This window comes from Malaclemys terrapin, chromosome 1, assembly GCF_027887155.1.
Source record: "Malaclemys terrapin pileata isolate rMalTer1 chromosome 1, rMalTer1.hap1, whole genome shotgun sequence".
NCBI classification, from domain to species: Eukaryota; Metazoa; Chordata; order Testudines; family Emydidae; genus Malaclemys; species Malaclemys terrapin.
Genome location: NC_071505.1, coordinates 5817611 through 5830354, shown reverse-complemented (window position 1 = coordinate 5830354; position 12744 = coordinate 5817611).

Sequence of the window (12744 nt, the reverse complement as noted above, 5' to 3'; positions counted from 1 at the left end):
CCTAAATGAGGTCCCGCTAAAGCAGGAATCGGGCAGTATGAGGAACGCTCACTCTGCTTATTTTGCCTGCTGTGTGGCTAAAGGGAGGGCTCAGGCCCCAGTGATCTCAAGCCAACACCTTTCAGCAGCACTAACTTTCCACTGTTGCTTTTAAATTCTATTTATAATTAAAAGAAAGCTCACTTTTACAAAATCTAACTGGAACATAAGCTTTTCTCCTTCAGTAGCTGAAGAGCATTTCTCTTGCTACATGGACGATTCCAGTGTCAACTGCCTGTTTTGCTTGCTTCTACAGCCGTCCTTTGTGCATTCTTCCCACTGCCCTATGTAGGTGGGGCTCTGCAAGACCATTACCACGTCTTTTATTTCAAGTCACTTCTCAAGACCCACAACTGTGATGCCAACAACCAACTGCTAATAATGGCTGGTTTGAGACACGAGATGGTTAATACATGTTTCAAGTGCCTCTCTAGAGTGTGAGCTCTTTGGAGAACAGGCACTGTTTCTTGTATGTTTGAAAATCCACCTAGACTTTGGGATCTCCTGTACATCAAATAAGACATCTCTATTGCCTGCAGTGGTGCAGGGTTTTGCATTAAATGTTAGTAATGCCTTCTACTCTTGGAGGAGATACTCAAATTCTCCAAAGGTACTTTCAACTACCGTATTTCAAAATGTATTTACTTTGTTTCACAATAGTCTGTCAGTGATGGTTTTACATTTAAAAAGCATTTTGTTCACTTCTTCCTAAACCTCTCCATAGCCTTTGTTATTGACTTAAGAACATCAGAATGGCCATAACAAGTCAGACCAATGGTCCATCTGTCCCAGCATCCTGTCTTCTGACGAGTCAATGCCAGATGCTGCAGAGGGAATGAACAGCACAGGGCAATTATCAAGTGATTCATCCCCCTGTCGTCCAGTTCCAGCATCTGACAGTCAGAGGCTTAGGAACACCCAGAGCATGGAGTTGTACCCCTGACCATGTTGGCTAATACCCATTGATGGACTGATCCTCCCTGAACTTCTCATCCTTTTTTGAACCCACCTATACTTTTGGCCTTCGGAACATCCCTGGCAATGAATTCCAAAGGTTGATTGTGTGTTATGTGAAGAAGAACTTGGTTATGTTTATTTTAAACCTGCTCCCTATTAATTTAATTGGGTGACCCTGGTTCTTGTGTTACGTGAACGGGTAAATAACACTTTCTCCACACCACTCATGATATCCTAGACTGCTGTCATATTCTCCCTCGGTTGTCTCTTTTCCAAGCTGCACAGTTCCAGTTTTTTTTAAATCTCTCCTCGTATGGAATCTGTTCCATACCCCTGGTTATTTTTATTTCCCTTCTCTGTACCTTTTCCAATTCTAATATCTTTTTTGAGATTGGGCGACTGGAACTGCACATGGTATTCAAGGTGTGGGCATACTATGGATTTATATAGTGGCATTATATTTACTGTCTTATCTATCCCTTACCTAATGGTTCCCAACACTGTTTGCTTTGATTGCTGCTGCATGCTGAGCAGATGTTTTCAAAGAACTATCCACAGTGACTCCAATATTTTTCTTGAGTGATAACAGCTAATTTAGACCCTATCATTTTGTATTTAGAGTTGGGATTATGTTTTCCAGTGTGTATTACTTTGTATTTATCTGCCATTTTGTTGTTCAGTCACCCAGTTTTGTGAGATCCCTTTGTAACTCTTTGCAATCAGCTTTAGATTTAACTATCTTGAGTAATTTTGTATCATCTGCAAACTTTGCCACCTGTTTACCTCTTTTTCCAGATCATTTATGAATATGTTGAACAGTACTGGTCCTAGTACAGATCTTTGGAAGACCCTGCTATTTACCTCTCTCTATTGTGAAAACTGACCATCTATTCCTACCCTTTGTTTCCTGTTTTTTAATCAGTTACTGTTCCATGAAGAGGACCTTCCCTCTTATCCCATGATTGCATACTTTGCTTAAGAGCCTTTGGTGAGGACCCTGTCAAAGACTTTCTGAAAATCCAAGTACACTATATCCACTAGATTAGCCTTGTCCACATATTTGTTGACCCCCTCAAAGAATTCTAATGGATTGGTGATGTATGATTTCCCTTTACAAAAGCTGTGTTGACTCTTTTCCAACATATTGTGTTCATCTCTGTGTCTGATAATTCTGTTCTTGACTATAAGGGCAAATATAGTGCCCATCTATAAAAAGGGAAATAAAAACAACCCAGGAAACTACAGACCAGTTAGTTTAACTTCTGTGCCAGGGAAGATAATGGAGCAAGTAATTAAGGAAATCATCTGCAAACACTTGGAAGGTGGTAAGGTGATAGGGAATAGCCAGCATGGATTTGTAAAGAACAAATCATGTCAAACCAATCTAATAGCTTTCTTTGATAGGATAACGAGTCTTGTGGATAAGGGAGAAGCTGTGGATGTGGTATACCTAGACTTTAGTAAGGCATTTGATAACGGTCTCGCATGATATTCTTATCGATAAACTAGGCAAATACAATTTAAATGGGGCTACTATAAGGTGGGTGCATAACTGGCTGGATAACCGTACTCAGAGAGTTGTTATTAATGGTTCCCAATCCTGCTGGAAAGGCATAACAAGTGGGGTTCCGCAGGGGTCTGTTTTGGGACCGGCTCTGTTCAATATCTTCATTAACAATTTAGATATTGGCATAGAAAGTACGCTTATTAAGTTTGCAGATGATACCAAACTGGGAGGGATTGCAACTGCTTTGGAGGACAGAGTCCTAATTCAAAATGATCTGGACAAATTGGAGAAATGGTCTGAGGTAAACAGGATGAAGTTTAACAAAGACAAATGCAAAGTGCTCCACTTAGGAAGAAAAATCAGTTTCACACATACAGAATGGGAAAAGACTGTCTAGGAAGGAGTACGGCAGAAAGGGATCTAGGGGTTATAGTGGACCACAAGCTAAATATGAGTCAACAGTGTGATGCTGTTGCAAAAAAAGCAAACATGATTCTGGGATGTATTAACAGGTGTGTTGCGACAAGACACGAGAAGTCATTCTTCCGCTCTACTCTGCTCTGGTTAGGCCTCAGCTGGAGTATTGTGTCCAGTTCTGGGCACCGCATTTCAAGAAAGATGTGGAGAAATTGGAAAGGGTCCAGAGTAGAGCAACAAGAATGATTAAAGGTCTTGAGAACATGACCTATGAAGGAAGGCTGAAAGAATTGGGTTTGTTTAGTTTGGCAAAGAGAAGACTGAGAGGGGACATGATAGCAGTTTTCAGGTATCTAAAAGGGTGTCATAAGGAGGAGGGAGAAAACTTGTTCATCTTAGCCTTTAAGGATAGAGCAAGAAGCAATGGGCTTAAACTGCGGCAAGGGAGGTTTAGGTTGGACATTAGGAAAAAGTTTCTAACTGTCAGGGTGGTTAAACACTGGAATAAATTGCCTAGGGAGGTTGTAGAATCTCCATCTCTGGAAAAAGAACAGGAGTACTTGTGGCACCTTAGAGACTAACAAATTTATTAGAGCATAAGCTTTCGTGGACTACAGCCCACTTCATATACATCTGAAGAAGTGGGCTGTAGTCCACGAAAGTTTATGCTCTAATAAATTTGTTAGTCTCTAAAGTGCCACAAGTACTCCTGTTCTTTTTGCGGATACAGACTAACACGGCTGTTACTCTGAAATCCATCTCTGGAGATATTTAAGAGTATGGTCTAGACAGTATTTGGTCCAAAATACGGATATGCATGCCATTTTTGCCCCACTGCAGTTAGGGAATCCAATTGCCACAAAACCATCCACTGTTTCGTGGACATTTCCAAGAGTCACAGTCCTTCGTGGCAGGATGCAATTAACGCCCCTGCACCCTTGCGTTAATGCAGCCCCAATAGTGGACTTTCATGACTGCAAACTGATTTGTGACTGACCGATAGTCTGGAGTTGCGATTGCCATGTGGAAGATGGCCACGTGCTTCTCCAACGAGAGGGCAGCTCTCATTTTGGTGTCCTTCCACCACAGTGCTGGGGCGAGCTCCGCACACAGTCCCAGGAAGGTGGCTTTCCGCATCTGAAAATACTGTTGTCACTGATCGTCATCCCAGGACTGCATAACAATGCAATCCCACCACTCAGTGCTTGTTTCCCAGGCCCCAAAGCGACAGTTCACTGTGTGCAACTGCTCCATGAATGCCAAAAGTAATTTGGTGGTGTTTCTTTCTGTGGCATGCAGCAGGTCAGGCAACTCTGATTCCTGTTCATATTGGGTGCTCATTATATACTGCATGACCAGCTGCCATGTATTTATAACAGGGACCACAACAGTAGCGAGCAATGCAGGAGCCATCCTTTCAGACAAAGATGGCTGGCACACAGTAAATGGGCCATTGAAAAATGCCACGGAACACAGTCCGAAACCCCTGGAATGATGGGACAGAAAAAATGGCATCATGGGATGTTGAGCCCGCACCCAGGATGCACTACGATACACTCCACCTTCTCACAACTTCTAGCTGCAGAAGGTGGCGAGTTTCACAGCGGGATAGCTACCCATAATGCACTGCTCTCACTGTCCATGCTAGAGCACCAACTGTGGACATGCTCCACTGACAGAAGGAACATTGTGTGAACGTGCACAAGCGATGTAATTACCCCGCTCTTTGATCGGCGTAGCTCGCATTGACAAAACGCGGTAGTGTAGACAAGGCCCTAATTGCTTTTTCAAATTCGTTTCTGCCTGCCTAATTATACTTTTACACTGGACTTGCCAGAGTTTATGCTCCTTTCTATTTTCCTCAGCAGGATCTGACTTCCAGTTTTTAAAGGATGCCTTTTTGCCTCTAACCACCTCTTTTACTCTGTTTAGTCATGGTGGCATTTTTTGGTCTTCCTATTTTTTTATTTGGGGTATACATTTAATTTGATCATCTATTACTATTAAAACATCATCTATTAAAAATACTATGATTAGTGTTTTTAAATTTCCCTTTGTATTACAAAGTAAGAGGTGTGGGTCCGAGCAGAGCCTGTCAGATGCAGTTGCAAACGAGTCCTTCATACACAAATACCCAGTGTTTTGTACACAGGTGTGACTCAGTCCTTTGCAAGAAGAGAGTTGGGTGGTTGCTAATAATCCATCTGTTTTTACTCCAAACAGAGGCTTCCTTTTAATTTTTCACCAGCCAGTTTCTTGTACTGCAATCAGAACGGCTCGTGAGTACTCAAAACACCTGTAAAAAGCAACAGAGGGTCCCGTGGCACCTTTAAGACTAACAGAAGTATTGGGAGCATAAGCTTTCGTGGGTAAGAACCTCACTTCTTCAGATGCAAGTAATGGAAATCTCCAGAGGCAGGTATAAATCAGTATGGAGATAATGAGGTTAGTTCAATCAGGGAGGGTGAGGTGGATATGTGGGCAGAGTTGGCATATCTACACCAGCAACACCATCACAGGACCTAACCAGATCAGCTACAACATCACCGGCTCATTCACCTGCACATCCACCAATGTTATATATGCCATCAATGCCCCTCTGCTATGTACATTGGCCAAACTGGACAGTCACTAAGCAAGAGGATAAATGGACACAAGTCAGATATCAGGAATGGTAATATACAAAAACCTGTAGGAGAACACTTCAACCTCCCTGGCCACACAATAGCAGATGTAAAGGTAGCCATCTTACAGCAAAAAAACTTCAGGACCAGACTCCAAAGAGAAACTGCTGAGCTCCAGTTCATTTGCAAATTTGACATCATCAGATCAGGATTAAACAAAGACTGTGAATGGCTATCCAACTACAGAAGCAGTTTCTCCTCCCTTGGTGTTCACACCTCAACTGCTAGCAGAGCACCTCACCCTCCCTGATTGAACTAACCTTATGCTCCCAATACTTCTGTTAGTCTTAAAGGTGCCACAGGACCCTCTGTTGCTTTTTACAGATTCAGACTCACACTGCTACCCCTCTGATACAAAACACCTGTATTCATATTGCATTTCAACCACTAACTTTTTTCAAATAGCTTTCTACTGCTAACCTGATACTTCATCTCTTTAGCAGTGGTTTTCTCACACAGTCTCATTTTAGGATTACAACTGGAGAGCGGTCTTTATGGAGCTTTAAAGTACTTGAATGGGACTTGATTCTTCCTTCTCCAATGTCATATGCTGAGGATTAGTCATTTTCCCCCAGATGAAGTAACTGATTTCCTTACCTTAGTCTTTCAATAGTCTCATGAACATTTAGGCCATGTCTACACTAGCAAGCCACTGTAAGATCGCTCGTGTAGCCATTCTTTGCTGACCGGGGGAGTTCTCTCATTGACATCATAAAACCAGATCAACCTGTCTCAATGAGCGGCGGTAGCTATGTTGGCGGGAGAAGCTATTTTGGTGGTAGTGCACACAGTGGCTTTTTTTCACACACCTGAGCAACGTAAGTTTTGCTGACATAAATGGTAGTGTAGATCTGGAGTTTTAGGCCATGTCTATCAACTTCCCTAATCATCATGCTGGAAAAACTAATAACTTGTTCCTCCCAAGCAAGTGGAAGTGTAGGGTTTTGCAGGATTGACTTTTCGTTTATTGACTTGATGTGCGACGATCTTGAATATATTTGCTGCATCCATGTGTATTTCCTGGGTACACCTGGAACTGTCTCATAAACAAAATGCGCTGAATGTCCCCTATAGTGGAGGCAGCAGAAGCTATGGGGAGCACCTATAATCTAATCTGGATGAACTCACATGAACTAGCTGTGGGCAATAGTGGAATACATGATTTGATGGCTGGCTTAGTGGCAATCTGAACATTGCCAATGGGATGGAATAGCTACCCTAGTCTTCCTTCTCTTAACATCTGATTCTGTGCTCTATCTTGTCCTGTTTAAGAATAAAAACAAGGTAGGCACTAATTAAACTGCAGTTTGCATAGAGAGCCATTTTTATTGGCCAAGGGTATGTATTATTCTAGGCTTCTTAGAGCGTTGTTAGTGACGTGTAACATGGGCACCAAAAGCGCCTGCCATTAGGAGCAAGCCCCTTAGCAGATTGCATGAGCCAACTTTTGGAACCAGTTCTGCTTTCTTAAGACAGAAGCTTGTGAATTTGGCAGGTTACTGGCTGCTCTAAAGTCTTCCTAGCTCAGAGAGATTCAGCTGGGGCTGCAGACCCACCTGTGGCTCTCAGCGAGTCCACAGGCCGAGTTTATCCATTGACTTTAGTGGCATTATACCAGCGAATTTGACCCCGTCAGTTTGATCAGAACTCTGATCACAGAGAGGGCTGCGGGCAGAAAGGTATATCTCCATATAACTAAGGATCCTATCTCATAGAGCTGGAAGGGAGCCCAAAAGCTCATCAAGTCCAGCCCCCTGCCTTCACTAGCAGGACCAAGTACTGATTTTGCCCCAGATTCCTAAGTGGCCCCCTCTGTGGGGTCCCATGCGGAGCGGATAAAGCACACGACCACTGTGGTTGCAAGCTGAATCCGAATCCTGTTTATTGCAAGCTTTCTTTTATAGTTTTTCTCAACATTACATAACACAATTAGGCTATAATAACACATCTACGGATTGGACAAGAAGGAGAATCATGTGTTTATCACATGTATAGCCCCACACCGATTGGTTCAACTGTTCCTTACATAAGGCCATGATTTGTTTACCTCATCTTATATAATACTAGACCACCAGGGGGCCTTACATAAGGCCATGATCATCTTATATAATCCTAGACCACCAGGGGGCCTTACATAAGGCTATGATCATCTTATATAATCCTAGACCACCAGGGGGTCTTACATAAGGCCATGATCATCTTATATAATCCTAGACCACCAGGGGGTCTTACATAAGGCCATGATCATCTTATATAATCCTAGACCACCAGGGGGGCCTTACATAAGGCCATGATTTATTACCTTGCAAGTGTCCCATCGTGACCCTTACCTCCTCATGGAACTTTTCATTAGGTTGGTGTATTGATGATACATCCCCACACCTCCCCCCTTTTTCTTAAATAAGGCCTATAGGAGGGTTCAACTAACATTAGGACAATTACTAGCCACCTGACTACTTTTTTTGAACCTATAAAACTGACGACAGGTGACATTTAACAACTGGGAAATATATAGAGAACTATTAAAAAACATAATATTACATAAATACGAAAACCATTGGGGATCCGATGGGGTGGCCATGAACAAGCAAAAAGGGCTTTTTGGCCAGTTTGGTTCGCCCAGGTGATCCAAACATTTTGTCGTGGGTTAACAAAAGGTACAGAGTTTGGACATAAAAAGACCCCTGCTCCTATAATAAGGAGTCCGAAGAAACAGAAGTACAGCATTATTAGGTGTTTAGGCTGTGACAAACAACAAGTGCAAGTCCGGTGCCACGGGGTTCTGTGGATCCGGTGTTACTACTGGATAAGCCTCAGGCGCAAATTCCCCTTCTATATGGGCTTCCCTAATAAGTCCATGCCAACGCCTTACGGGGTCCGGGGGGCCCGAGCCGCCCGGGATATTGTCCGAAGCATGTCGCAGGGTGGAAACATCGGATGAGTATGCCGGAGGCTTTGGAGCAAACGGGTTGGCGACATCCAGTGGCCGGTGCGTGGACACGTTATCCCGTCCAGTGCACCCAATCGCGCAGCCCCACAAACCACAATGAGGACAGGGGGTAGCTACATCATTCGCCGGAGGGATCTTATCCGGCGGTTTTTTCCTATATGTCCTTTCAAAGTTAGATAAGCCTGGCTCCGCCATTCTTTTCAACCTATTTCGCAACTTTTCACCCTGCCCCGGGAACTCCACCCGGAACTCTGGGGTACAAACATCATTGGTGACAGGAAAGCCGGGCTGGTTCAGGGCTCGCAATGTGTGGGACTGCGGGGGATGGCTCTCACCGGCCAAATGGGACAACTGATTCAGCATGTCCTGTAGCTGAAGGCCCTGTTTGTACATTCCCGCGTTTCTGCCCCCATTTCAACAAACGGGACAACGCGTCAGAGGGAAGCTTCTCTCCCCGCTTTTTAGCGATGCGTAATAAAAAATTATGCACCGTCTCCTTCTCTGCAGACAAAGCAGAGCCCATTTTATTAAAAGCAGCCGCTTACCTGTGAGCTCACGAACGTCTCTCTCGGACGACCAGGAGCCGGTATCCTCCGGTACCTCCTGCCGCGGCTGCCACCTCCGCCTTTTCTCACCGAACGCTTCAGTCGGCTGTGAGCTCACGAACGTCTCTCTCGGACGACCAGGAGCCGGTATCCTCCGGTACCTCCTGCCGCGGCTACCATCTCCGCCTTTCCTCACCGAACGCTTCTGTCGGCTGTGAGCTCACGAACGTCTCTCTCGGACGACCAGGAGCCGGTATCCTCCGGTACCTCCTGCCGCGGCTGCCACCTCCGCCTTTTCTCAAACCATGTTCAGTTTTTGGTCGTGCTCCAGTTGACACTGAGCTTGGCAAACCATTTAAATTTTGGTAGCCTGCCCTCTTATTCCCACAGATTCCCTTGCTCTGATGATCTTTGTGAAGAAGGCCTGTTTCCACCTTAACAGGGCACGGCTGTTTGCGCTTTTTGGTAGAAGGAGTGCTGGAAGGAGAAGAGCCAGCACTGAGAGCCTCTTCAATATCTAAATTCAATTGTTCCAGTTTCTTCATGAGAGATGACAGAGTCTGACCACTTAGATCCTTTTTTTGGTTGGATCTGCTTTTTCTTTGCTCAGCTTCTGAGACAACACCTGTTGGGTCTACTGTCTGAGAACATTGATCCCTGCTCCACTGGCGGCTGTGTTTAGTATGATTTTTGCTAGCTTACTCTGGGCAAAGTCCTGGCTGCCTTGATGTCCAAGCCGAATCACGTCGGGGTCACCATTTGTGGGGTCCCATGCGGAGCGGATAAAGCACACGACCACTGTGGTTGCAAGCTGAATCCGAATCCTGTTTATTGCAAGCTTTCTTTTATAGTTTTTCTCAACATTACATAACACAATTAGGCTATAATAACACATCTACGGATTGGACAAGAAGGAGAATCATGTGTTTATCACATGTATAGCCCCACACCGATTGGTTCAACTGTTCCTTACATAAGGCCATGATTTGTTTACCTCATCTTATATAATACTAGACCACCAGGGGGCCTTACATAAGGCCATGATCATCTTATATAATCCTAGACCACCAGGGGGCCTTACATAAGGCCATGATCATCTTATATAATCCTAGACCACCAGGGGGTCTTACATAAGGCCATGATCATTTTATATAATCCTAGACCACCAGGGGGTCTTACATAAGGCCATGATCATCTTATATAATCCTAGACCACCAGGGGGGCCTTACATAAGGCCATGATTTATTACCTTGCAAGTGTCCCATCGTGACCCTTACCTCCTCATGGAACTTTTCATTAGGTTGGTGTATTGATGATACATCCCCACACCCCTCAAGGATTGAACTCACAACCCTGGGTTTAGCAGGCCAATGCTCAAACCACTGAGCTATCCCTCCCCTCTTCAATCCAGAGGCCTTCCTAGCAGTGCAGGTGAGCTCCTAACTGGTGTTGCAGAGAGCCACAAAATAATCGTGCAGTGCCTTAGCACCGCTACTGCTAACAATTAATGGAGTCTCTCCTTAGCTCAAGTGATAGGCACCTGTGTGTTTGGAATAGGAGCATCTGGACCTCTCCTTATGGTCACTGCGACATTCCAGATGGCCTAGTGTGCAAAATAAAGAACCAATCATGTCCTTGATGGCCATATGTTCATTAGAGTCCTGACGCCCTTGCTAAAACCAATTGAGATAAGAACCTTTAAGACTAACAGAAGTATTGGGAGCATAAGCTTTTGTGGGTAAGAACCTCACTTCTTCAGATGCAGACTTGCAGTGAGAAGTGAGGTTCTTACCCACGAAAGCTTATGCTCCCAATACTTTTGTTAGTCTTAAAGGTGCCCCAGGACCCTCTGTTGCTTTTTACAGATTCAGACTAACACGGCTCCCCCTCTGATACCTGAGATAAGAACTTCCACTAAATAGACAAGACAACTTTGCCTCCATCACATTGGGTATGTCTACACTACAGGATTACTCTGAATTTACAGAATTCAATTTTTGGCAATCGATTGTATAAAGTCGAGTGTATGCGGCCACACTAAGCACATTAATTCGGCGGTGTGCGTCCATGTACTGAGGCTAGCGTTGACTTCCGAAGCGTTGCACTGTGGGTAGTTATCCCATAGCTATCCCATAGTTCCCACAGTCTCCTCCGCCCATTGGAATTCTGGGTTGAGATCCCAATGCCTGATGGGGTCAAAAACATTGTCGCGGGTGGTTCTGGGTACATCCTCCCCCTCCCTCCGGGAAAGCAACGTCAGACAACCATTTTGTGCCTTTTTTCCTGGGTGAACAGTGCAGACGCCATACCACGGCAAGCATTGATTGCTCTGCTGTCATGTTCTGTCCCTTTCCGTTCTCCTTTCTCTTGTCTGTTCAGATTGTAAACTCTTCTGACTGTCTCATTGTGACTGGAAGAATGAATTCAAACGGGAACTCGTACAGAGAAGGCCTACTAGGATGATCTGAGGAATGGAAAACCTGTGCTATGAAAGGAGACTCAAAGAGCTTGGCTTGTTTAGCCTAACCAGAAGAAGGCTGAGGGGAGATATGATTGCTCTCTATAAATATATCAGAGAGATAAATACAAGGGAGGGAGAGGAATTATTTAAGCTCAGTACCAATGTGGACACAAGAACAAATGGATATAAACTGGCCATCAGGAAGTTTAGACTTGAAATTAGATGAAGGTTTCTAACCATCAGAGGAGTGAAGTTCTGGAACAGTCTTCCAAGGGGAGCAATGGGGGCAAAAGACATATCTGGCTTCAAGATTCAGCTTGGTAAGTTTATGGAGGGGATGGTATGATGGGATAGCCTAATTTTGGCAATTAATTGATCTTTGACTATTAGCAGGTAAATATGTCCAATGGCCTGTGATGGGATGTTAGATGGGGTAGGATCTGAGTTACTACAGAGAATTCTTTCCTGGGGGTCTGGCTGGTGAGTCTTGCCCACATGCTCAGGGTTTAACTGATCGCCATATTTGGGGTCGGGAAGGAATTTTCCTCCAGGGCAGATTGGCAGGGGCTCTGGGGGGTTTTCGCCTTCCTCTGCAGCATGGACACAGGTCACTTGCTGGAGGATTCTCTGCACCTTGAAGTCTTTAAACCATGATTTGAGGACTTCAATAGCTCAGACATAGGTTAGGGGTTTATTACAGGAGTGGGTGGGTGAGATTCTGTGGCCTGCGTTGTGCAGGAGGTCAGACTAGATGATCATAATGGTCCCTTCTGACCTTAAAGTCTATGACTTCTGTTAGTCTTAAAGGTGCCACAGGACCCTCTGTTGCTTTTTACAGATTCAGACTAACACGGCGACCCCTCTGATACTTGATTCTCTGACTGGGGTGCCAGGGGGGCCACGCTGAAATTGTTCAATTAGGGCAACCTGCAAAGAATGGGGCAGACAATCCCCAAAACCGGTGGTTATTCTTGTACTTAGATTTGCCAAACCAGCAACAAAACAGCTTCTACAACACCTTACTGGTTACCCAGATGCCAAAACACAGTTCCCTTCAAGCAACCCAGCCTCGGGCTTCCACCCAGACAACCAAGTCAAATATAAGGATTACTGAAAATCTTGTTCATCATATAAAAAGTTCTACCAATCCCAAAGGATTGGACACATTACCCACCAAATGAATG